Source organism: Salvelinus fontinalis, unplaced genomic scaffold (genome assembly GCF_029448725.1).
Source record: "Salvelinus fontinalis isolate EN_2023a unplaced genomic scaffold, ASM2944872v1 scaffold_0025, whole genome shotgun sequence".
Lineage (NCBI taxonomy): Eukaryota > Metazoa > Chordata > Actinopteri > Salmoniformes > Salmonidae > Salvelinus > Salvelinus fontinalis.
In genome coordinates, this window is record NW_026600234.1 from 779,911 (window position 1) to 802,861 (window position 22,951).

The 22,951-nt window shown below is 49.8% G+C and overlaps 1 protein-coding gene across 5 annotated transcripts in view; it reads right to left on the bottom strand.

Annotated features, from left to right (window-relative positions):
- The window catches only part of LOC129842243 (lipoma-preferred partner homolog), a 650,654-nt gene that overhangs the window by 622,964 nt on the left and 4,739 nt on the right, over positions 1 to 22,951 (bottom strand). The window lies entirely within an intron of this gene.

Below are 22,951 nucleotides of genomic sequence, written 5' to 3' on the forward strand. Positions count from 1 at the left end.
AGTAGGGCTTTCCCCTCGGATCCCTGTAGACTGTGTTGTTAGCAGTAGGGCTTTCCCCTCGGATCCCTGTAGACTGTGTTAGCAGTAGGGCTTTCCCCTTGGATCCCTGTAGACTGTGTTGTTAGCAGTAGGGCTTTCCCCTCTGATCCCTGTAGACTGTGTTGTTAGCAGTAGGGCTTTCCCCTCTGATCCCTGTAGACTGTGTTAGCAGTAGGGCATCATCATCCATTGACAGGTGAATATTGGCTTTGTGTATTAAACAAAGACAACATCTCTTTGAAACCAACGTGCGCTGGGCTAAGCTGACTAGGGCCTGTCATCTGTCACTGTGTGTGTCAGAGTCAGGGGCACCAGTCCTATTTCTTTCCCGACTGAATCGGCTTCCCAAATGGCACCCTATTCCCCATATAGTGCACTTCTTTTGACCACAGGCCTTAGGGCTCGGGTTCAAAGTAGCGCAGACCACACGCCTGTGGGCCCTGGTCAACAGTAGTGCACTATATAAGGAATAGGCTGCCATTTGGAAAGCCGATTCAGTGCCATTAGCGTGGCGCTAGCGTCTCTCTCTAATCCTAGAGGAATCAGTGAGTGAGTGAACTCTGACCCAGCAGCACGAAGAGGTCAGGGTTAATGCTACTTGCCGGCCACTATACTGTCTTTTCAGAGGATACAATGATTGTCTTCATTATTATTTCTTATTTTTTGAGGGGGGGGAAGGGTTAATTTTCAGTAAGAAGGAATCGTAGTCAGTAGTCATAAACAATTATTACCACTATGTTTTAGGCCAGCGTCTAAACCAGGTCAAATCTACTGTCCAACCTGCACCGAGCAGCTCCCCGGCCCAGACGTAACAGGGGAAAAGCTCAAGGCTGTAATAACCTGAGACGTCTCAAAATGTACACTTTTAGTCTCCTTGATCCGTACTGTCACATCTGAGGTCCCGTTGAGACAACGCTCATAAAAGGACACAGACACACTATATACACTAAATTATGTAAACACCAATTCACATTAGTGGATTCAGCTGTTTCAGCCAGAAATAGTATCCCAGTAGTGAGTGTTTCAACCGAGGACAGAAGTTTTTTTTACGAGCTTCAGCACTTGGCGGTCCTGTGACCTTGTGTGGCCTATTGCTGACAGGTATATATTTAAAAAATATTTTAAAAAATTGAGCACACCGCCATGCAATCTCCATAGACAAACATTGGCAGTAGAATGGCCTTACTGAAGAGCTCAGTGACTATCAACGTGGCACCGTCATAGGACGCCACCTTTCCAAAAAGTCAAATTTCTGCCTTGCTAGAGATGCCCCGGTAAACTGTAAGTGCTGTTATTGTGAAGTGGAAACATCTAGGAGCAACAACGGCTCAACCTGCAAGTGGTAGGCCACACAAGGTCACAGGACCGCCAAGTGCTGAAGCGGGTACAAATCGTCTGTCCTTGGTTGCAACACTCACTACCGAGTTCCAAACTTCCTCTGGAAGCAACGTCAGAACAAGAAATGCTCGTCGGGAGATTCATAAAACGGGGTTCCAACGGCCGAGCAGCTTTGTAGCAACAGTTTGGGGAAGGCCCTTTCCTGTTTCAGCATGACAATGACCCCATGCACAAAGCGAGGTCCATACAGAAATGGTTTGTCTAGATCCGTGTGGAAGAGCTTGACTGGCATGCACACAGCCCTGACCTCAACCCCATTGAACACCTTTTGGAGACAGGCCTAAGTGCCCAACATCAGTGCCTGACCTCACTAATGCTCTTGTGGTTGAATGGAAGCAAGTCCCCACAGCAATGTTCCACCATCTAGTGGAAAGCCTTCCCAGAAGAGTGGAAGCTGTTATAGCAGCAATGTTCCAACATCTAGTGGAAAGCCTTCCCAGAAGAGTGGAGGCTGTTATAGCAGCAATGTTCCAACATCTAGTGGAAAGCCTTCCCAGAAGAGTGGAGGCTGTTATAGCAGCAATGTTCCAACATCTAGTGGAAAGCCTTCCCAGAAGAGTGGAGGCTGTTATAGCAGCAATGTTCCAACATCTAGTGGAAAGCCTTCCCAGAAGAGTGGAGGCTGTTATAGCAGCAATGTTCCAACATCTAGTGGAAATCCTTCCCAGAAGAGCGGAGGCTGTTATAGCAGCAATGTTCCAACATCTAGTGGAAATCCTTCCCAGAAGAGTGGAGGCTGTTATAGCAGCAATGTTCCAACATCTAGTGGAAAGCCTTCCCAGAAGAGTGGAGGCTGTTATAGCAGCAATGTTCCAACATCTAGTGGAAAGCCTTCCCAGAAGAGTGGAGGCTGTTATAGCAGCAATGTTCCAACATCTAGCGGAAAGCCTTCCCAGAAGAGTGGAGGCTGTTATAGCAGCAGACGGGGACCAACTCCATATTAATGCCTTCCCTGAAGAGTGGAGGCTGTTATAGCAGCAATGTTCCAACATCTAGTGGAAAGCCTTCCCTGAAGAGTGGAGGCTGTTATAGCAGCAATGCTCCGACATCTAGTGGAAAGCCTTCCCAGAAGAGTGGAGGCTGTTATAGCAGCAGAGGGGGACCAACTCCATATTAATGCCTTCCCTGAAGAGTGGAGGCTGTTATAGCAGCAATGTTCCAACATCTAGTGGAAAGCCTTCCCTGAAGAGTGGAGGCTGTTATAGCAGCAATGTTCCGACATCTAGTGGAAAGCCTTCCCAGAAGAGTGGAGGCTGTTATAGCAGCAATGTTCCAACATCTAGTGGAAAGCCTTCCCAGAAGAGTGGAGGCTGTTATAGCAGCAATGTTCCAACATCTAGTGGAAAGCCTTCCCAGAAGAGTGGAGGCTGTTATATCAGCAATGTTCCAACATCTAGTGGAAAGCCTTCCCAGAACAGTGGAGGCTGTTATATCAGCAATGTTCCAACATCTAGTGGAAAGCCTTCCCAGAACAGTGGAGGCTGTTATAGCAGCCCATGATTTTGGAATGAGATGTTCAACAAGCAGATATCCACATACTTTTGGTAATGTAGCGTACATTAGACTTACAGCTGACTACGTGCATCAGTCTGTTAGAAGGATACGCATTCGATTATGTATTAGATTAGCACCGCTGAAAAAGCACTATTAATACAAGATTAAGAATGAAGAAACCGACAGCGACGAACCAATCTCTTCAGAGACCGACAGCGACGAACCAATCTCTTCAGAGACCGACAGCGACGAACCAATCTCTTCAGAGACCGACAGCGACGAACCAATCTCTTCAGAGACCGACAGCGACGAACCAATCTCTTCAGAGACCGACAGCGACGAACCAATCTCTTCAGAGACCGACAGCGACGAACCAATCTCTTCAGAGACCGACAGCGACGAACCAATCTCTTCAGAGACCGACAGCGACGAACCAATCTCTTCAGAGACCGACAGCGACGAACCAATCTCTTCAGAGACCGACAGCGAGGAACCAATCTCTTCAGAGACCGACAGCGAGGAACCAATCTCTTCAGAGACCGACAGCGACGAACCAATCTCTTCAGAGACCGACAGCGACGAACCAATCTCTTCAGAGACCGACAGCGACGAACCAATCTCTTCAGAGACCGACAGCGACGAACCAATCTCTTCTGGGACCGACAGCGACGAACCAATCTCTTCTGGGACCGACAGCGACGAACCAATCTCTTCAGAGACCGACAGCGACGAACCAATCTCTTCAGAGACCGACAGCGACGAACCAATCTCTTCAGAGACCGACAGCGACGAACCAATCTCTTCAGAGACCGACAGCGAGGAACCAATCTCTTCAGAGACCGACAGCGACGAACCAATCTCTTCAGAGACCGACAGCGACGAACCAATCTCTTCAGAGACCGACAGCGAGGAACCAATCTCTTCAGAGACCGACAGCGAGGAACCAAATTAAAACAGGCTGATGTTTCCACTACACTACTCTCTAATCGATCTGCTTCCTCAAAGTCTGAACGGTGAAGACCTGCTAAAACTGCTTCTAATGAAGTCTAACACAGAAATCATGATTTAGACAGTGCTAACTAGAAGGCAATCAAATCCTTAATAATACAACGATTATCCTTATTAAAGAAAGCAGATAATGTCCTCCTCCCTGGCTTTAGTCTCCTTAAAGAGGATCCTTTGACTAATTGCTCTTGTTAATCATGCTTTAGGTTTAATTGTTGACAAGAAATCCACTTGGATGACTTAGGGTGTAAAAAAAACATCTCAAAACAAATCTCTCCCCAATCTGGGGCTGCTAGGCTAGATAACATCTTGAAATGAAGTGAGAGTTGATTAAGGCATAGTAAGATTTCTTGTTTGTGTCCCAAACGGTTCCCTATAGATGACCTGGGCCCTTTGTCAACAGTATTGCACTTCATAGAGAATAGGATGGTATTTGGGATACCTAGGAGTGTGTGAGTTCACTGCTAGAGAGACTGCTGCATGTGTTATTTGGGATACCTAGGAGTGTGTGAGTTCACTGCTAGAGAGACTGCTGCATGTGTTATTTGGGATTCCTAGGAGTGTGTGAGTTCACTGCTAGAGAGACTGCTGCATGTGTTATTTGGGATACCTAGGAGTGTGTGAGTTCACTGCTAGAGAGACTGCTGCATGTGTTATTTGGGATACCTAGGAGTGTGTGAGTTCACTGCTAGAGAGACTGCTGCATGTGTTATTTGGGATTCCTAGGAGTGTGTGAGTTCACTGCTAGAGAGACTGCTGCATGTGTTATTTGGGATACCTAGGAGTGTGTGAGTTCACTGCTAGAGAGACTGCTGCATGTGTTATTTGGGATTCCTAGGAGTGTGTGAGTTCACTGCTAGAGAGACTGCTGCATGTGTTATTTGGGATACCTAGGAGTGTGTGAGTTCACTGCTAGAGAGACTGCTGCATGTGTTATTTGGGATACCTAGGAGTGTGTGAGTTCACTGCTGCATGTGTTATTTGGGATACCTAGGAGTGTGTGAGTTCACTGCTGCATGTGTTATTTGGGCTACCTAGGAGTGTGTGAGTTCACTGCTGCATGTGTTATTTGGGATACCTAGGAGTGTGTGAGTTCACTGCTAGAGAGACTGCTGCATGTGATAACAGGGTTGAGAGAGGATCTAGGGCTTTACTAACTGTAGTCACTTTGAGAATAGGAATTAAAAAGGACTTTATAATCCTCCTTCCTATTTTGGAGGAACCGTGACGTGATTAAAATACTACTGTGGTTGTTGAACTTGATTGGGAGATGTGTGGGACTGTAGACTCCACTAAAGGGAACAGAAGACGTTTCATATTTAAAACATGGCAGTAGGATTGTAATACAATGTGAAAGTACAGTGAGATTGGCCAACCAAGCTAAGATGTAGTCATTTATTCCTCTATATCAATCAATCACCTTGGCTTTTATACATATTTATAATAGAAATACAATTATTTTTGTTTTTCAATTTAAAAAAGAGAAGTTATCAAAAGTAACAGTGCCTGGGTTAACTATTGTGTTTGTTTACCGTGTTTGTTTACCGTGTTTGTTTACAAAAGTCAATGCCCTGATTATGTTAATACTTTATAGAAAAAATGGTTTAAAATATTAAATAAGACAATGTTGTGTTTATTTACCCAAATACATACGGGTTATAGGCTACATCATTTATTTTATATGTTTGTTAATAGTGTACAGAAGTTATGCCTTGATTCAAGGTTCAGCAGTATAAACTGTTATAGCAGCCGATCAAGCCTGGCCAAAAAGAAACCAAATGAAGCTCGAGACAGACTGCTAAGGCAACAGGATAGCTCTAGCCCCCAGACACAGAGAGAGAGAGAGAGCTGGGATGGATATGCAGCAGGAACCACCGGGGCTTGAGTGAGTCCCAAATACCACCCTGCCACCCTATCAACCTGTGCCCAGGTCAAAACTAGTGCACTATGTAGGATATAGGGTGCCATTTTGGACTCAAACCCTTGTGTAAACGTCAAGCTAAAAAAGGTAATCAGATTATCAACACCGTGCTATCATTAAAGTCAGTAGCATCCTCCCTTAAAGCTATCTTTAATCCTGTTAGGATTTCACCTATTCCTGCTACTTCTACTGTGGGCCCCAGCTTGGATTCAAATAAATGGTGTCTCAGAGTATAAACTGACAGGCTGGAAAACATTTGAAGTGGAGAGAGAGAGAGAAGAGTTAGAGAAAACATTTGAAGCGACGAGGGAGAAGAGTAATAACCAGAGTAGAAGCGCTCATAGGTTGGTAACGTCCAAAATGAAATCCTATTCTCTAAATAGTACACAACTTTTGACCAGGACACATTGGGGATCCTACGATATCAAAAAGACATCCACAATGGCAGGAAAAGGTTTGTAGTGAGAGGTAGAGCATGCAGTGGTCAGACTCAAGGGTGTGGAAGTGTGAGGACAACACAGACCATTTACTGATGCATAGAGTAGGTCAACAAGATATACAGGACCAGTCAAATGTTTAGGCACACCTACTCATTCTAGGTTTTTTTTTTTTTTTTTTTTACTATTTTCTACATTGTAGAATAATAGTGAATACATCAAAACTATGAAATAACACATATGGAATCATGCAGTAACCAAAAAAAGTGTTGGAAGAAAATACAAAATATATTTACATTTCAGATTCTTCAAAGTAGCCACCCTTTGCTGTGATGACAGCTTTGCACACTCTTAGGCTGGGTTTCTGTACAGCACTTCGAGATATTAGCTGATGTACCAAGGGCTATATAAAATAAAAAAAATAAAAAATTGAAATTGATTGATTGGCATTCTCTCAACCTGCTTTATGAGGTAGTCATTTCAATTAACAGGTGTGGAATGCATTTCAATTGACAGGTGTATCTTGTTAAAACTTAATGCATTTGAGCCAATCAGTTGTGTTGTGACAAGGTAGGGGGGCTATACAGAAGATAGCCCTATTTGGTAAAAGACCAAGTCCATATTAAATGGCAAGAACAGCTCAAATAAGCAAAGAGAAACGACAGTCCATCATTACTATAAGACATGAAGGTCAGACAATCTGTAAATTTGCAGTCGCAAAAACCATCAAGCGCTATGATGAAACTGGCTCTCATGAGGACCGCCACAGGAAAGGAAGACCCAGAGTTACCTCTGCTGCAGAGGATAAGTTCATTAGTTATCAGCCTCAGAAATTGCAGCCCAAATGAATGCTTCAGAGTTCAAGTAACAGACACATCTCAACATCAACTGCTCAGACAAGACTGTGTGAATCAGGCCTTCATGGTTGAATTGCTGCAAAGAAACCACTACTAAAGGACACCAATAATAAGAAGAGACTTGCTTGGGTCAAGAAACACGAGCAATGAACATTAGACCGGTGGAAATCCTACACGACTAAGTGGGAAGTAAACATTTCCATCCTCAGGTCCATCGTGTCATGTGAGGCCAAAACACGTAGACATGTCCTCCTCTTGGGGAGTTCCATTCATAGAAACAGAATGAATAGAGGCCCTTCTAGTTCCATTCATAGAAACAGAATGAATAGAGGCCCTTCTAGTTCCATTCCATAGAAACAGAATGAATAGAGGCCCTTCTAGTTCTGTAGTTCCATTCATAGAAACAGAATGAAGAGGCCCTTCTAGTTCTGTAGTTCCATTCCATAGAAACAGAATGAATAGAGGCCCTTCTAGTTCTGTAGTTCCATTCCATAGAAACAGAATGAATAGAGGCCCTTCTAGTTCTGTAGTTCCATTCCATAGAAACAGAATGAATAGAGGCCCTTCTAGTTCTGTAGTTCCATTCCATAGAAACAGAATGAATAGAGGCCCTTCTAGTTCTGTAGTTCCATTCCATAGAAACAGAATGAATAGAGGCCTTTCTAGTTCTGTAGTTCCATTCATAGAAACAGAATGAATAGAGGCCTTTCTAGTTCTGTAGTTCCATTCCACAGAAACAGAATGAATAGAGGCCCTTCTAGTTCCATTCCATAGAAACAGAATGAATAGAGGCCCTTCTAGTTCTGTAGTTCCATTCATAGAAACAGAATGAATAGAGGCCCTTCTAGTTCCATTCCATAGAAACAGAATGAATAGAGGCCCTTCTAGTTATGTAGTTCCATTTCATAGAAACAGAATGAATAGAGGCCCTTCTAGTTCCATTCCATAGAAACAGAATGAATAGAGGCCCTTCTAGTTCCATTCCATAGAAACAGAATGAATAGAGGCCCTTCTAGTTCTGTAGTTCCATTCATAGAAACAGAATGAATAGAGGCCCTTCTAGTTCTGTAGTTCCATTCCATAGAAACAGAATGAATAGAGGCCCTTCTAGTTCTGTAGTTCCATTCCATAGAAACAGAATGAATAGAGGCCCTTCTAGTTCCATTCCATAGAAACAGAATGAATAGAGGCCCTTCTAGTTCTGTAGTTCCATTCCATAGAAACAGAATGAATAGAGGCCCTTCTAGTTCTGTAGTTCTATTCCATAGAAACAGAATGAATAGAGGCCCTTCTAGTTCTGTAGTTCCATTCCATAGAAACAGAATGAATAGAGGTCCTTCTAGTTCTGTAGTTCCATTCCATAGAAACAGAATGAATAGAGGCCCTTCTAGTTCCATTCATAGAAACAGAATGAATAGAGGCCCTTCTAGTTCTGTAGTTCCATTCATAGAAACAGAATGAATAGAGGCCCTTCTAGTTCCATTCATAGAAACAGAATGAATAGAGGCTCTTCTAGTTCTGTAGTTCCATTCCATAGAAACAGAATGAATAGAGGCCCTTCTAGTTCTGTAGTTCCATTCCATAGAAACAGAATGAATAGAGGCCCTTCTAGTTCTGTAGTTCCATTCCATAGAAACAGAATGAATAGAGGCCCTTCTAGTTCCATTCCATAGAAACAGAATGAATAGAGGCCCTTCTAGTTCCATTCCATAGAAACAGAATGAATAGAGGCCCTTCTAGTTCTGTAGTTCCATTCCATAGAAACAGAATGAATAGAGGCCCTTCTAGTTCCATTCATAGAAACAGAATGAATAGAGGCCCTTCTAGTTCTGTAGTTCCATTCCAAAGAAACAGAATGAATAGAGGCCCTTCTAGTTCCATTCATAGAAACAGAATGAATAGAGGCCCTTCTAGTTCTGTAGTTCCATTCCATAGAAACAGAATGAATAGAGGCCCTTCTAGTTCCATTCCATAGAAACAGAATGAATAGAGGTCCTTCTAGTTCTGTAGTTCCATTCCATAGAAACAGAATGAATAGAGGCCCTTCTAGTTCTGTAGTTCCATTCCATAGAAACAGAATGAATAGAGGCCCTTCTAGTTCCATTCCATAGAAACAGAATGAATAGAGGCGCTTCTAGTTCTGTAGTTCCATTCATAGAAACAGAATGAATAGAGGCCCTTCTAGTTCCATTCCATAGAAACAGAATGAATAGAGGCCCTTCTAGTTCTGTAGTTCCATTCATAGAAACAGAATGAATAGAGGCCCTTCTAGTTCTGTAGTTCCATTCCATAGAAACAGAATGAATAGAGGCCCTTCTAGTTCTGTAGTTCCATTCCATAGAAACAGAATGAATAGAGGCCCTTCTAGTTCTGTAGTTCCATTCCAAAGAAACAGAATGAATAGAGGCCCTTCTAGTTCCATTCATAGAAACAGAATGAATAGAGGCCCTTCTAGTTCTGTAGTTCCATTCCATAGAAACAGAATGAATAGAGGCCCTTCTAGTTCCATTCCATAGAAACAGAATGAATAGAGGTCCTTCTAGTTCTGTAGTTCCATTCCATAGAAACAGAATGAATAGAGGCCCTTCTAGTTCCATTCATAGAAACAGAATGAATAGAGGCCCTTCTAGTTCTGTAGTTCCATTCATAGAAACAGAATGAATAGAGGCCCTTCTAGTTCCATTCATAGAAACAGAATGAAGAGGCTCTTCTAGTTCTGTAGTTCCATTCCATAGAAACAGAATGAATAGAGGCCCTTCTAGTTCTGTAGTTCCATTCCATAGAAACAGAATGAATAGAGGCCCTTCTAGTTCTGTAGTTCCATTCCATAGAAACAGAATGAATAGAGGCCCTTCTAGTTCCATTCCATAGAAACAGAATGAATAGAGGCCCTTCTAGTTCCATTCCATAGAAACAGAATGAATAGAGGCCCTTCTAGTTCTGTAGTTCCATTCCATAGAAACAGAATGAATAGAGGCCCTTCTAGTTCCATTCATAGAAACAGAATGAAGAGGCCCTTCTAGTTCTGTAGTTCCATTCCAAAGAAACAGAATGAATAGAGGCCCTTCTAGTTCCATTCATAGAAACAGAATGAATAGAGGCCCTTCTAGTTCTGTAGTTCCATTCCATAGAAACAGAATGAATAGAGGCCCTTCTAGTTCCATTCCATAGAAACAGAATGAATAGAGGTCCTTCTAGTTCTGTAGTTCCATTCCATAGAAACAGAATGAATAGAGGCCCTTCTAGTTCTGTAGTTCCATTCCATAGAAACATAATGAATAGAGGCCCTTCTAGTTCTGTAGTTCCATTCCATAGAAACAGAATGAATAGAGGCCCTTCTAGTTCTGTAGTTCCATTCCATAGAAACAGAATGAATAGAGGCCCTTCTAGTTCTGTAGTTCCATTCCATAGAAACAGAATGAATAGAGGCCCTTCTAGTTCCATTCATAGAAACAGAATGAATAGAGGCCCTTCTAGTTCTGTAGTTCCATTCCATAAAAACAGAACGAATAGAGGCCCTTCTAGTTCTGTAGTTCCATTCCATAGAAACAGAATGAATAGAGGCCCTTCTAGTTCTGTAGTTCCATTCCATAGAAACAGAATGAATAGAGGCCCTTCTAGTTCCATCCATAGAAACAGAATGAATAGAGGCCCTTCTAGTTCTGTAGTTCCATTCCATAGAAATCCCCCTCAACAGTTTGGTCATATGAGCACCGTGCAGAGACAAAAACAAAAGCAATGTTGTTTCCATGCTGCCAGCCCCCCCCCCCCCCCCTCCCAAAAAAAGGAGTTAAACCCTCTCAGGAGATGAGATAGAGTCGAGGTTGTTCAGTTGGATCTATTGACGTTGAATGTGTATTAAAAGGATCTCTGGGTAGTCTGTGTAGTGATGTAACCACCCCTCATCTACAGCTGTACAGCAGACAATAGAAACCCTCGTCTTAGGACGCATCCCAAACTGCACCCTTTTCCCGACACAGGGACCAAAAGAAGTGCACCCATAGGGCCCTGGTCAATACTAGTGCACTATATAGGGAATAGGGTGCAGGCCCTGGTCCATACTAGTGCACTATATAGGGAATAGGGTGCAGGCCCTGGTCAATACTAGTGCACTATATAGGGAATAGGGTGCAGGCCCTGGTCAATACTAGCGCACTATAGGGAATAGGGTGCCATTTGGGACGTACACCTACAGCTGAGAGATTTGGATAAAAATCCATATCACGATAAATGTAATGAATTATCACGATAACGATCAATTAAACGATACGTTTATAAAATAAGCACCAGTTGCTTTTTTATTTGACCCTTTAAAACTATTCCTACTACTTGCAATGTCATCAATTGTCTCATTAGCAGTGGCTCATATTAGCATACTTAGGCTAATATGTATTAGCATACAGGGCTCTGATCACCACCACCAGGGCTCTGATCTCCACCACCAGGGCTCTGATCTCCACCACCAGGGCTCTGATCTCCCCCACCAGGGCTCTGATCTCCAGCCTCATCTCCACCACCAGGGCTCTGATCTCCACCACCAGGGACCTGATCTCCCCCACCAGGGCTCTGATCTCCAGCCTCATCTCCACCACCAGGGCTCTGATCTCCACCACCAGGGCTCTGATCTCCACCACCAGGGCTCTGATCTCCAGCCTCATCTCCACCACCAGGGCTCTGATCTCCACCACCAGGGCTCTGATCTCCAGCCTCATCTCCACCACCAGGGCTCTGATCTCCACCACCAGGGCTCTGATCTCCACCACCAGGGCTCTGATCTCCACCACCAGGGCTCTGATCTCCACCACCAGGGCTCTGATCTCCACCACCAGGGCTCTGATCGCCAGCTAAGAGGAGCACACAGCATCCTGATTTGACTGCCGTTAGAATAAATACAGCCTCAATCTCAAATGGCAGTTAAATTGGGAAGGAAGGATCCTCTCTATCTCTCATCCTCAGTGAGCTTATGCTGCTCAAAATGACTCACATCCCTTCTTCTCGTTCCACCCTCTCCTTCTCAGATATGAACCACCAGAGATAAACATGTCCAAATATGGAGTCCCCTTGGCTTCTAGTCTGGAAGACCAAAGTCAAAAAGGGGCAAAATACGTCAGGCCAAACTGTCCTGTATAAAGAAGCTACATGAACCTGCATGACGTGAGCCGTCCTGGCGCTCTCTCTGAGCATGGATAGAATGTCGTTGAGCCGTCCTGGCGCTCTCTCTCTCAGCTTGGATAGAATGTCGTTGAGCCGTCCTGGCGCTCTCAGCTTGGATAGAATGTCGTTGAGCCGTCCTGGCGCTCTCTCTGAGCTTGGATAGAATGTCGTTGAGCCGTCCTGGCGCTCTCTCTGAGCATGGATAGAATGTCGTTGAGCCGTCCTGGCGCTCTCTCTCAGCTTGGATAGAATGTCGTTGAGCCGTCCTGGCGCTCTCTCTCTCAGCTTGGATAGAATGTCGCTGAGCCGTCCTGGCGCTCTCTCTCAGCTTGGATAGAATGTCGTTGAGCCGTCCTGGCGCTCTCTCTCAGCTTGGATAGAATGTCGTTGAGCCGTCCTGGCGCTCTCTCTCAGCTTGGATAGAATGTCGTTGAGCCGTCCTGGCGCTCTCTCTCAGCTTGGATAGAATGTCGTTGAGCCGTCCTGGCGCTCTCTCTCAGCTTGGATAGAATGTCGTTGAGCCGTCCTGGCGCTCTCTCTGAGCATGGATAGAATGTCGTTGAGCCGTCCTGGCGCTCTCTCTCAGCTTGGATAGAATGTCGTTGAGCCGTCCTGGCGCTCTCTCTCAGCTTGGATAGAATGTCGTTGAGCCGTCCTGGCGCTCTCTCTCCGCTTGGATAGAATGTCGTTGAGCCGTCCTGGCGCTCTCAGCATGGATAGAATGTCGTTGAGCCGTCCTGGCGCTCTCTCCCAGCTTGGATAGAATGTCGTTGAGCCGTCCTGGCGCTCTCAGCATGGATAGAATGTCGTTGAGCCGTCCTGGCGCTCTCTCTCAGCATGGATAGAATGTCGTTGAGCCGTCCTCGCGCTCTCTCCCAGCTTGGATAGAATGTCGTTGAGCCGTCCTGGCGCTCTCTCCCAGCTTGGATAGAATGTCGTTGAGCCGTCCTCGCGCTCTCTCAGCTTGGATAGAATGTCGTTGAGCCGTCCTGGCGCTCTCTCTCCGCTTGGATAGAATGTCGTTGAGCCGTCCTGGCGCTCTCTCTCAGCTTGGATAGAATGTCGTTGAGCCGTCCTGGCGCTCTCTCTCCGCTTGGATAGAATGTCGTTGAGCCGTCCTGGCGCTCTCTCTGAGCTTGGATAGAATGTCGTTGAGCCGTCCTGGCGCTCTCTCTCAGCTTGGATAGAATGTCGTTGAGCCGTCCTCGCGCTCTCTCCCAGCTTGGATAGAATGTCGTTGAGCCGTCCTGGCGCTCTCTCTCTCAGCTTGGATAGAATGTCGTTGAGCCGTCCTGGCGCTCTCAGCTTGGATAGAATGTCGTTGAGCCGTCCTGGCGCTCTCTCTCAGCTTGGATAGAATGTCGTTGAGCCGTCCTGGCGCTCTCTCTGAGCATGGATAGAATGTCGTTGAGCCGTCCTCGCGCTCTCTCTGAGCATGGATAGAATGTCGCTGAGCCGTCCTGGCGCTCTCTCCCAGCTTGGATAGAATGTCGTTGAGCCGTCCTGGCGCTCTCTCTCAGCTTGGATAGAATGTCGTTGAGCCGTCCTGGCGCTCTCTCTCTCAGCTTGGATAGAATGTCGTTGAGCCGTCCTGGCGCTCTCTCTGAGCATGGATAGAATGTCGTTGAGCCGTCCTGGCGCTCTCTCCCAGCTTGGATAGAATGTCGTTGAGCCGTCCTCGCTCTCTCCCAGCTTGGATAGAATGTCGTTGAGCCGTCCTCGCGCTCTCTCTCAGCTTGGATAGAATGTCGTTGAGCCGTCCTGGCGCTCTCTCTGAGCATGGATAGAATGTCGTTGAGCCGTCCTGGCGCTCTCTCCCAGCTTGGATAGAATGTCGCTGAGCCGTCCTGGCGCTCTCTCCCAGCTTGGATAGAATGTCGTTGAGCCGTCCTGGCGCTCTCTCTCAGCATGGATAGAATGTCGTTGAGCCGTCCTGGCGCTCTCTCTCCGCTTGGATAGAATGTCGCTGAGCCGTCCTGGCGCTCTCTCTCTCAGCTTGGATAGAATGTCGTTGAGCCGTCCTGGCGCTCTCTCTCAGCTTGGATAGAATGTCGCTGAGCCGTCCTGGCGCCCTCTCTCAGCTTGGATAGAATGTCGTTGAGCCGTCCTGGCGCTCTCTCTCTGAGCTTGGATAGAATGTCGCTGAGCCGTCCTGGCGCTCTCTCTCCGCTTGGATAGAATGTCGTTGAGCCGTCCTGGCGCTCTCTCTCAGCTTGGATAGAATGTCGTTGAGCCGTCCTGGCGCTCTCTCTCTCAGCTTGGATAGAATGTCGCTGAGCCGTCCTGGCGCTCTCTCTCAGCTTGGATAGAATGTCGTTGAGCCGTCCTCGCTCTCTCTCTCAGCTTGGATAGAATGTCGTTGAGCCGTCCTGGCGCTCTCTCTGAGCTTGGATAGAATGTCGTTGGGCCGTCCTGGCGCTCTCTCAGCTTGGATAGAATGTCGTTGAGCCGTCCTGGCGCTCTCTCTGAGCTTGGATAGAATGTCGTTGAGCCGTCCTGGCGCTCTCTCTCAGCTTGGATAGAATGTCGTTGAGCCGTCCTGGCGCTCTCTCTCTCAGCTTGGATAGAATGTCGTTGAGCCGTCCTGGCGCTCTCAGCTTGGATAGAATGTCGTTGAGCCGTCCTGGCGCTCTCTCTCAGCTTGGATAGAATGTCGTTGAGCCGTCCTGGCGCTCTCTCTCAGCTTGGATAGAATGTCGTTGAGCCGTCCTGGCGCTCTCTCCCAGCTTGGATAGAATGTCGTTGAGCCGTCCTGGCGCTCTCTCTCAGCTTGGATAGAATGTCGTTGAGCCGTCCTGGCGCCCTCTCTCAGCTTGGATAGAATGTCGTTGAGCCGTCCTGGCGCCCTCTCTCAGCTTGGATAGAATGTCGTTGAGCCGTCCTGGCGCTCTCAGCTTGGATAGAATGTCGTTGAGCCGTCCTGGCGCTCTCTCTGAGCTTGGATAGAATGTCGTTGAGCCGTCCTGGCGCTCTCTCTCAGCTTGGATAGAATGTCGTTGAGCCGTCCTGGCGCTCTCTCTCAGCTTGGATAGAATGTCGTTGAGCCGTCCTGGCGCTCTCTCTCAGCTTGGATAGAATGTCGTTGAGCCGTCCTGGCGCTCTCAGCTTGGATAGAATGTCGTTGAGCCGTCCTGGCGCTCTCTCTCAGCTTGGATAGAATGTCGTTGAGCCGTCCTGGCGCTCTCTCTCAGCTTGGATAGAATGTCGTTGAGCCGTCCTGGCGCTCTCTCTCAGCTTGGATAGAATGTCGTTGAGCCGTCCTGGCGCTCTCTCTCCGCTTGGATAGAATGTCGCTGAGCCGTCCTGGCGCTCTCTCTCTCAGCTTGGATAGAATGTCGCTGAGCCGTCCTGGCGCTCTCTCTCTCAGCTTGGATAGAATGTCGTTGAGCCGTCCTGGCGCTCTCTCTCCGCTTGGATAGAATGTCGTTGAGCCGTCCTGGCGCTCTCTCTCTCAGCTTGGATAGAATGTCGCTGAGCCGTCCTGGCGCTCTCTCTCAGCTTGGATAGAATGTCGTTGAGCCGTCCTGGCGCTCTCTCTGAGCTTGGATAGAATGTCGTTGAGCCGTCCTGGCGCTCTCTCTCAGCTTGGATAGAATGTCGTTGAGCCGTCCTGGCGCTCTCTCTCAGCTTGGATAGAATGTCGTTGAGCCGTCCTGGCGCTCTCTCTCCGCTTGGATAGAATGTCGTTGAGCCGTCCTGGCGCTCTCTCTCAGCTTGGATAGAATGTCGTTGAGCCGTCCTGGCGCTCTCTCTCAGCTTGGATAGAATGTCGTTGAGCCGTCCTGGCGCTCTCTCTCAGCTTGGATAGAATGTCGTTGAGCCGTCCTGGCGCTCTCTCTCTCAGCTTGGATAGAATGTCGTTGAGCGTAAAACCAGTCTTTTAAATGCCAAGTAATACAGTCTGTCCACCCTTTAAAACACTAGCTTACTAGGGATAGTTTCATTAGCCTACCGCTATTTAGCTGCTATTTGTACACTTCAAAGAAATAATTATACATCAACAATGAGGAAAGAATATTCGTTGGCTTGAGGATAAATTCAGCCACTATTTATTGTTTAACTCTGCAGGTTTTGTCTGGCTACTAGCCTACACAAACGGGCTGCAATTTTCAAGGTCAATTTAATCCACCTTTAGACTCCCCTGAAGTCCTCCTTGCTTCTCTCTGTCTGTTTTTCTCTTTGTATCTGTGTGAAAGTCTGTGTGTCTGTGTTGTCTCTCTTTGTCCCCCACGTAGAGGCCTGTAGGAGCTACTAGTGATTAACATTTTTTAAATAGAATCCAACAGTTAAATATCGTTTTTGACGATATATCGTATCGACAATATTGCAATATTATTTCCGCGCTAGTTGCCTGTACCTGCACCAAAACGCCAGGCCCGTAGGTGGAGTGGCCTACTTTCCTATAGTGAGTATTGTCACGTCTTGAATGACGCCAAGATATCCCAGAGATAAGGGACTGTTGCAACCACACAACTCAACCACACAACTCAACCGCACAACTCAACCGCACAACTCAACCGCACAACTCAACCAATATGAACCAATATCACAAACCTTGTGTTTTTTGTTCAAGCCCTCAAGAACGGTTGTCCACTAGAGATTTATGTTTATTGTCTGTCCAGTATCCAGGCGACCTGTCCGGTATCCAGACGACCTGTCCGGCATCCAGGCGACCTGTCCCGTATCCAGGCGACCTGTCCCGTATCCAGGCGACCTGTCCCGTATCCAGGCGACCTGTCCGGTATCCAGACGACCCGTCCGGTATCCAGACGACCCGTCCCGTATCCAGGCGACCCGTCCCGTATCCAGGCGACCCGTCCCGTATCCAGGCGACCCGTATCCAGGCGACCCGTATCCAGGCGACCCGACCCGTATCCAGGCGACCCGTCCCGTATCCAGGCGACCCGTCCCGTATCCAGGCGACCCGTATCCAGGCGACCCGTCCCGTATCCAGGCGACCCGTATCCAGGCGACACGTATCCAGGCGACCCGTCCCGTATCCAGGCGACCCGTCCCGTATCCAGGCGACCCGTCCCGTATCCAGGCGACCCGACCCGTATCCAGGCGACCCGTCCCGTATCCAGGCGACCCGTCCCGTATCCAGGCGACCCGTCCCGTATCCAGACGACATGTCCCGTATCCAGACGACATGTCCCGTATCCAGGCGACCCGTCCCGTATCCAGGCGACCCGTCCCGTATCCAGGCGACCCGTCCCGTATCCAGGCGACCCGTCCCGTATCCAGGCGACCCGTCCCGTATCCAGGCGACCCGTATCCAGGCGACCCGTATCCAGGCGACCCGTATCCAGGCGACCCGTATCCAGGCGACCCGTCCCGTATCCAGGCGACCCGTCCCGTATCCAGACGACCCGTCCCGTATCCAGACGACCCGTCCCGTATCCAGACGACCCGTCCCGTATCCAGGCGACCCGTATCCAGGCGACCCGTATCCAGGCGACCCGTATCCAGGCGACCCGTCCCGTATCCAGGCGACCCGTCCCGTATCCAGGCGACCCGTCCCGTATCCAGACGACCCGTCCCGTATCCAGACGACCCGTCCCGTATCCAGACGACATGTCCCGTATCCAGACGACCCGTCCCGTATCCAGGCGACCCGTCCCGTATCCAGGCGACCCGTCCCGTATCCAGGCGACCCGTCCCGTATCCAGACGACCCGTCCCGTATCCAGACGACCCGTCCCGTATCCAGACGACCCGTCCCGTATCCAGGCGACCCGTCCCGTATCCAGGCGACCCATATCCAGGCGACCCGTCCCGTATCCAGACGACCTGTCCCATATCCAGGCGACCCGTCCCGTATCCAGACGACCCGTCCCGTATCCAGGCGACCCGTCCCGTATCCAGACGACCCGTCCCGTATCCAGACGACCCGTCCCGTATCCAGACGACATGTCCCGTATCCAGACGACCCGTCCCGTATCCAGACGACCCGTCCCGTATCCAGACGACCCGTCCCGTATCCAGACGACCCGTCCCGTATCCAGACGACCCGTCCCGTATCCAGGCGACCCGTCCCGTATCCAGGCGACCCGTCCCATATCCAGGCGACCCATATCCAGGCGACCCGTCCCGTATCCAGACGACCTGTCCCATATCCAGGCGACCCGTCCCGTATCCAGACGACCTGTCCCATATCCAGGCGACCCGTCCCGTATCCAGGCGACCCGTATCCAGGCGACCCGTCCCGTATCCAGGCGACCCGTATCCAGGCGACCCGTATCCAGGCGACCCGTATCCAGGCGACCCGTATCCAGGCGTCCCGTATCCAGGCGACCCGTCCCGTATCCAGGCGACCCGTATCCAGGCGACCCGTATCCAGGCGACCCGTATCCAGGCGACCAGCAGAACAGCTGTATTTGAAGCACCACGCCCTTCCGTCCAGTTTCCCTGACCCCTGACCCCTGACCCTGGCGTTGCTACGACCATTAGGTTTTTACCATCTCGGTAACTGTTCGCTTCTGCGGCGAGATGGTTCTCTAAAGTAAAACTCATAGAGAGATACCTAAGAAGCATCAGTCTGATATGAGCTGCAGAACACCTGAGGAAGCTCCAGTCATTCCTCGGGCACCGGCGTAGCCTTGACAACAGCATTTGTTCACTCATATCCCCTTAGTTTCAATCAGTTACATTTTCTTTTCTTTTTTTAAGGCCTGAGGCACTTTTTCAGTCACATTCCTGAAGCACAACACACACACACACACACACACACACACACACACACACACACACACACACACACACACACACACACACACACACACACACACACACACACACACACACACACACACACACACACACACACACACAGGTTTCTGAAGGACCTTCTGGAGAGTTACTGTCAAAAGAAATGTATACATTTCTTCATCTTATGACACTGATGACAGGCACATGTGGCCCCAGAGCTCGTGCCCCCCCCCCCCCCCCCTTATGGGGGCATCCAGAACACCAGTGACACACACACTAATTACACTTCTGAAGTTGAACAAAAGAGGCCAATATTTTTCTGCAGTTGTAAAATCCAAAACACTGAAAACACGTAGTATAGATCCAGACATGTTTCCTTCTAATGTGTTGTAGCTTCTGATCTCTGATTCAGCAACATAGGGGACCGTAATATAGAGAGGACAGCAGCATGGAGAGAGAGAGAGGACAGCAGCATAGAGAGAGAGAGGACAGCAGCATAGAGAGAGAGAGAGGACAGCAGCATAGAGAGAGCGAGAGGACAGCAGCATAGAGAGAGAGAGAGGACAGCAGCATGGAGAGAGAGAGAGCGAGAGAGACAGAGACAGAGAGAGAGGACAGCAGCATAGAGAGAGAGAGAGAGAGGACAGCAGCATGGAGAGAGACAGAGGACAGCAGCATGGAGAGAGAGAGGACAGCAGCAGCGAGAGAGACAGAGGACAGCAGCATAGAGAGAGAGAGGAGACAGCAGCATGGAGAGAGAGAGAGGACAGCAGCATGGAGAGAGACAGAGGACAGCAGCAGCGAGAGAGACAGAGGACAGCAGCAGCGAGAGAGACAGAGGACAGCAGCATGGAGAGAGACAGAGGACAGCAGCATGGAGAGAGAGAGAGAGGACAGCAGCATGGAGAGAGAGAGAGGACAGCAGCATGGAGAGAGAGAGAGGACAGCAGCAGCGAGAGAGAGAGAGGACAGCAGCATGGAGAGAGAGAGGAGACAGCAGCATAGAGAGAGACAGAGGACAGCAGCATGGAGAGAGACAGAGGACAGCAGCATAGAGAGAGAGAGACAGAGACAGAGACAGAGACAGAGAGAGAGAGGACAGTGGCACTACTTCTGTCTGTGTATCTAGTCTGCAGGGACAAGGCCACCGGCCGAGTCTGCAGGGACAAGGCCACCGGCCGAGTCTGCAGGGACAAGGCCACCGGCCGAGTCTGCAGGGACAAGGCCACCGGCCGAGTCTGAAGGGACAAGGCCACCGGCCGAGTCTGAAGGGACAAGGCCACCGGCCGAGTCTGCAGGGACAAGGCCACCGGCCTAGTCTGCAGGGACAAGGCCACCGGCCTAGTCTGCAGGGACAAGGCCAACCGTCTAGTCTGCAGGGACAAGGCCAACCGTCTAGTCTGCAGGGACAAGGCCACCGGCCGAGTCTGCAGGGACAAGGCCACCGGTCTAGTCTGCAGGGACAAGGCCACCGGTCTAGTCTGCAGGGACAAGGCCACCGGTCAAGTCTACAGGGACAAGGCCACCAGTCTAGTCTGCAGGGACAAGGTCACCAGTCTAGTCTACAGGGACAAGGCCACCAGCCTAGTCTGCAGGGACAAGGCCAACAGTCTAGTCTGCAGGGACAAGGCCAACAGTCTAGTCTGCAGGGACAAGGCCACCAGCCTAGTCTGCAGGGACAAGGCCAACCGTCTAGTCTGCAGGGACAAGGCCAACCGTCTAGTCTGCAGGGACAAGGCCAACCGTCTAGTCTGCAGGGACAAGGCCAACCGTCTAGTCTGCAGGGACAAGGCCACCAGCCTAGTCTGCAGGGACAAGGCCACCAGCCTAGTCTGCAGGGACAAGGCCACCAGCCTAGTCTGCAGGGACAAGGCCACCAGCCTAGTCTGCAGGGACAAGGCCACCAGCCTAGTCTGCAGGGACAAGGCCACCAGCCTAGTCTGCAGGGACAAGGCCACCAGCCTAGTCTGCAGGGACAAGGCCACCAGCCTAGTCTGCAGGGACAAGGCCACCAGCCTAGTCTGCAGGGACAAGGCCACCGGCCGAGTCTGCAGGGACAAGGACACCGGCCTAGTCTGCAGGGACAAGGCCAACCGTCTAGTCTGCAGGGACAAGGCCACCAGCCTAGTCTGCAGGGACAAGGCCACCAGCCTAGTCTGCAGGGACAAGGCCACCAGCCTAGTCTGCAGGGACAAGGCCACCAGCCTAGTCTGCAGGGACAAGGCCACCAGCCTAGTCTGCAGGGACAAGGCCACCGGTCTAGTCTGCAGGGACAAGGCCACCAGTCTAGTCTGCAGGGACAAGGCCACCAGTCTAGTCTGCAGGGACAAGGCCACCAGTCTAGTCTGCAGGGACAAGGCCACCATTCTAGTCTGCGGGGACAAGGCCACCGGTCGAGTCTGCAGGGACAAGGCCACCGGTCGAGTCTGCAGGGACAAGGCCACCGGTCGAGTCTGCAGGGACAAGGCCACCGGTCGAGTCTGCAGGGACAAGGCCACCGGCCTAGTCTACAGGGACAAGGCCAACAGTCTAGTCTGCAGGGACAAGGCCAACCGTCTAGTCTGCAGGGACAAGGCCAACCGTCTAGTCTGCAGGGACAAGGCCAACAGCCTAGTCTGCAGGGACAAGGCCAACCGTCTAGTCTGCAGGGACAAGGCCACCAGTCTAGTCTGCAGGGACAAGGCCAACCGTCTAGTCTGCAGGGACAAGGCCAACCGCCTAGTCTGCAGGGACAAGGCCAACAGCCTAGTCTGCAGGGACAAGGCCAACAGTCTAGTCTACTGGGACAAGGCCAACAGTCTAGTCTGCAGGGACAAGGCCAACCGTCTAGTCTGCAGGGACAAGGCCACCAGTCTAGTCTGCAGGGACAAGGCCAACCGTCTAGTCTGCAGGGACAAGGCCAACAGTCTAGTCTACAGGGACAAGGCCAACAGTCTAGTCTGCAGGGACAAGGCCAACCTTCTACACCCCCCCCCCCCCCAATCGATCAGCACTAATGGTTGCCCCCTCTGAACCACCGATTCAGTAGACTAAAGACAAACACGTTACTAATGAATAATCTACTAATAATCTATTTAACAGTGAGATGTCCCCCTGTCTGTCACGCAGACGGCCGGCTGGTGATTAACACAACATAATTACTAATGACTGAGACACTCCCACAGTACTACTGGTCCAACAGGCATCGCTGTACATCGACCTCTCTCACAAGTCCGTACCACTCCTTGATCTTGTGAAAAGCTACCATTTGAGGGAGACATTTCAAGCTCAGGAGTGAGGTCACTCCCAAATCCCAAACTCTGTTCCAATGGACAGTGGAGGGAGGGGTTGAAACCATTACAGGAAGCTCCAAGGCAACACTCCTCAAGTACCTGAACTGAAGCGATAGGACACCGCGGGAAGCGATAGGACACAGCGGGATGCGATAGGACACAGCGGGATGCGATAGGACACAGCGGGAAGCGATAGGACACAGCGGGAAGCGATAGGACACAGCGGGAAGCGATAGGACACAGCGGGAAGCGATAGGACACAGCGGGATGCGATAGGACACAGCGGGATGCGATAGGACACAGCGGGATGCGATAGGACACAGCGGGATGCGATAGGACACAGCGGGAAGCGATAGGACACAGCGGGATGCGATAGGACACAGCGGGAAGCGATAGGACACAGCGGGAAGCGATAGGACACAGCGGGATGCGATAGGACACAGCGGGATGCGATAGGACACAGCGGGAAGCGATAGGACACAGCGGGAAGCGATAGGACACAGCGGGAAGCGATAGGACACAGCGGGAAGCGATAGGACACAGCGGGATGCGATAGGACACAGCGGGATGCGATAGGACACAGCGGGAAGCGATAGGACACAGCGGGAAGCGATAGGACACAGCGGGAAGCGATAGGACACAGCGGGAAGCGATAGGACACAGCGGG